Consider the following 4,311-nt stretch of genomic DNA (forward strand, 5'->3'; position numbering starts at 1 on the left):
CCTTCCACCAAGATCGGTCATCGCCCTGACATCATTCACCCTCCTCTCCTCATCTATCGTTTACAGGTAAGTCTGGATTTCGGTCTGGATCTCAAGCCACACCCGCAAGGCGTGGTTAGGTTTCTTTTGAATATTTGCTTCGCATTTTGAATCAAGCGGTCGGTCTAGAGGAAGATTTTGTAGCTACAGACCGTTCCAAAAGTGTTTAGACATGTTCTTGTATGGGCACTTCAAGCCCCTATTGCGGTGCGATTGGGATCTCAATCGTGCTGTTTGCACCCACTCTTTACTACAGAATTCAAACCTCTATGGCTCTTTTGAAGATTAAGCAGTTTGCGCTTCATCTTTCCTATGACTAGCACACGCCCGTCCAGTATTGTGACTCGGGCAAGGGGTGTCCTTCAAGCCCGCTATGAGGATCCTAAGAAGATGCCGATGGGACCGTCGATAGGCCGCAATATGAGGATCGATAGAAGAGCCCGCAGGTCCCATAACAATCCTAGGAATCAAAAGCCAGAGATCAAGGATGAAGTCTTAAACAATGGAGAAGATGCACATATTGATTCTATGCCAAATACATTAACGGGTACAAGTTCTTTTCCACATGCTGAAGAATCTAATGAGATTAGTTCTATTGGGGATTCTTACTTAGATGATAAGAATGTGCATATTAGAAATGATAGGACTGAGTTGATAGGAAATGGTAGAAATGCATATAAAAATGATATGCTTTCAATTCCAGAAAATATTGTTGTTATTGGTTTTGTTGCACATAATGGACCATTAGGGTCGTTGGTTGGTACCAAAGATATAACTGGACATTCTGTTGGGAAATTGGTCATGAAATCTTGCTTGATTGAACTAATGATAATCGGGTCACTAGTGTTGAAAGCTCAGTTCCTATGTTGGAGAAAAATTGTCAAAAGGGTCCTATGGTGCTGTAGAGAAATGGAAAAAATCCTACAGGTATATTGGGTCCTACTGAAAGCTCTAAGTCGGGTCTTATGTCTGTATCGGGTAATGAGGGTCCTATTGATGAAAGTAAAACATGGTTAATTCAGCCTACTGATCTAGGTCTATTGGGTTCAAGGAAGATTATAATTTCAGGTTCATTTTCAGAAACAGATAGACTGGATTCTTTGGGTCCTTCGGGTTCTGATGAAGATAAAAAAAATACTAGTCATGCTAGTGACGTTGCTGTTTAGGGCAACAAGGGTCATATGAAGTCTACTGAAGCAAGGTGGGTGATATCAATTGATCTGAGTCAAGAAATTGAGACAACCAACTTAAAGGATATGACAGAAAATAGTAAGTCTGAAGACGTTGAATGTGTTCAAGAAACTAAAACCGAGGCTAAAATTGCAGGGTCCTCTGAAAACCCTGCACTTTTGGCTGAAACTATTGAAGGACCTAGTATACCAGATTCTAGAAATACTAAAGAAATTGGGTCTGAGTTGGATCTAGTAATGGAAATTAATTCAGCTAAGTCAAGGAAGCTTAATAATACTAATCTAAAGGATGAAGAAATAAATTTGATTGAAATAGTCAAATGTGAGAATTTGGTTGGGAATTATATTGGTTCGTTGGTATACACGTCTAACTCCGATGAGTTAGACTGTATGTCTAATTCTATTAGACTCACGTCTAATTCATGCGTCTATTAGACTGCTTCGTCTAACTCCGTTGAGTTGGACTAAGCGTCTAATTTCATTAGACTTGCGTCTAACTTAACGCGAATGGAGATCAAAATCGGTCTAATGAACCTCATTAGATCCAAGTCTAAAGATATGTTATCTTAATACACCTGTATAAGGACACATAAATTATTTCATCATCAAAATATTAGTGGGTAAATTATTTAAACACTTAGTCAAAATATTTTGACCCAACAATTTCCCCCTTTTTGATGAAGAAATTTCAAACCTGCATACATATAACACAATATGCATTCATCCAATAAATAAACAAACAAACACCATGTTCACTTACATCAATCATTCACAAGAACCAGTATTCAAAGGACTTATCAAAACCATGTTCAATAAAGTTTAAACAGAGTAAAAGAAGAGAGATCATTGTTCTTCCCTTTTTATTCGAGGATCGGTTGGACTCATCTCTTGCCTGGGAAGCATGTTCATAAAGTGAGGATAGCCGCGACCGCCACGACCTCCTGCATTCGATCTACCTCCATGCTCAGCAACAATGCCACGTCCACCTTGATCAATATCAGACAGCCTACTTCGGCCGCCACCATTTCTTCCACTGCGTTCAGAACCACTTCGGCCACGGCCTCTCTTGGTTGGCCTAGGATTGTCATCAGAATAGATGGCCCGTCTGGATCTTGTTCCGGTTGTTACGCCATCGTTCCTCCTGCTAGACTCCGCTTGAGCTGGTTGAGGTTGAGCACTTTCATCATTACGTAAGGCATCTTCCTTGGCTTGAAATTTCCTGGCAAGGTTCTCTACAAAGGCTTGTCGTTCATTCTCGTTTCGGTTCATGCAACCCTGCATTTCCACCAGCTGATTCTTCACCAAAGCGAATTCATCTAAGGTTTTCTTGTGGCGTTCGTCATTGATGTGCCTCTCAATGTCGAATAGTTCAGATTGACGGCTGAAGCATTCTTGCTCAAACTTTCCAAACTTCACATTAAAGACATGGGTCTCATACGTGTTCAACTTCAGGGTCTTATTCAACTCAGATAGGATATTGAACATTTTATCAAAATTCGATCTTTCCTCTTCCCTAGAGATCATTGATTGGCACATAGTCTTCTACATTGAGGAAAGCATAGACCACATGGATTTCAATATTTTATCTCTTCCATCAGATGGACCTTCGTGAGAAGACACTTCTTCAGAATCTGCAGCCATACTTTGAATAGGCTCAAAGTTTGTATGAACCTGCAATGATTGCTCAGGCTGATTAACTTCAGCATCCTTAGCCGCTTTCTCTTGCGCCTCTTCATCGTCAACTTCTCTTTGTGCCCTTTCGAATCTTTCGAGCAAACTTCCAAAATAGTGACGGGGAGTGGTTATGTTTTCGTGAACACTTCCCACAACACCTTTGGGAAATAAGTAGGTCTTAACAAACTTAAGTTGCTCATCATGTTCCTCCTCAGACGAAGAACTTTCTTCTTCATCACCTTTTTCTTTAGAGGGTTCCCCCTTAGTTCTTGCAGTCTCTGGCTGAGTTGCCTCGGCCATTTTTTCTTGAACACCCTCTGTTCTCGCAACAGGGGTTATAATCACATCTTCTTCAATAGGAGCTTTCAAAGCCTCCTCAGCTACATCTTTCAAAATTCTTTCTTCAACATTTGTTACAAGAGCTTGTTCAGGCTCTTGAACATTCATCGTTGCTTCATCTTCATTGGGAAGCTCTTGAACAGAGTGATCTTGAATGTGTCTCTCTTCGGCAGACAGGGTCCCGAATTCGATCAGGAGAGCAGCATCTGATTCATCGGCGTTTGGAATATCCATGGCCTCTTCTACATTGAGCGGTTCTGCGCCAGAGCAATCGGCGCCATGAATGTTTCTAGAAGCAGCAGAAACATAGCCTTCCAAGATATCATTCAACTTCTTCAGCACTTTGGCTTCAACAACAACTCCTCTTGTGTCAGGGTTGAAGTTTGCTTTCCTGGCTTCATAAATTGGGAACAGGGTTTTCCCAAGAATGCAAGCTTCCACCAACTCTCTTTTGTTTAAAGCTTCAGCCACATCTGAAGTTCTTGCCCACTTCAGGACCTTCTTCTCGTTTGCCACTCTCTTCTTCCATTCTTTCGTTATGGCAGCATTGGACATAGAGTCATTGTATCTAGAGGACAACCTCTCAGTACACCAGGAATCATAGATTCCTAACTTCTCAGATGAAAAAACCTTTACTTGATCCAAGATGAGATCAACAATTCCTCTTGCTTCAGACACCTTCTCGGGAGCTTGAAGAGCAGTAGACTTTCCTTTTCCAACAACCTCTACAGGTTTTGGAATAGGTCTTGGTTCACCAATAACGATTCCTTTTGCCCCTTTCCTGGACCGCAACAGTTCGAAGGCCGATTGAGGTCTCAAACAGAGCTCAGCAGGAAGCTCTCTGCAAATGATTTTTCCAAACACCAAGGAATCCTTGGGAGCAGGAATGATGGGTTCACCAGCAGAAAGGGTAGGAACAGCACCTTGTTCTGGTATGGACGACTCTGTAGCATCGGCGGCTACCTGATCAGATTGAGTAACAGGGGATTCCGCCCTGTTAATAGATTCAACAATTGGACCAGCTGACTCAACAACAGACCCTTCAGCAAATTCTCTCAGGGGAGAGAAA

The sequence above is a fragment of the Impatiens glandulifera genome, chromosome 1 (genome assembly GCF_907164915.1).
Source record: "Impatiens glandulifera chromosome 1, dImpGla2.1, whole genome shotgun sequence".
NCBI lineage: Eukaryota > Viridiplantae > Streptophyta > Magnoliopsida > Ericales > Balsaminaceae > Impatiens > Impatiens glandulifera.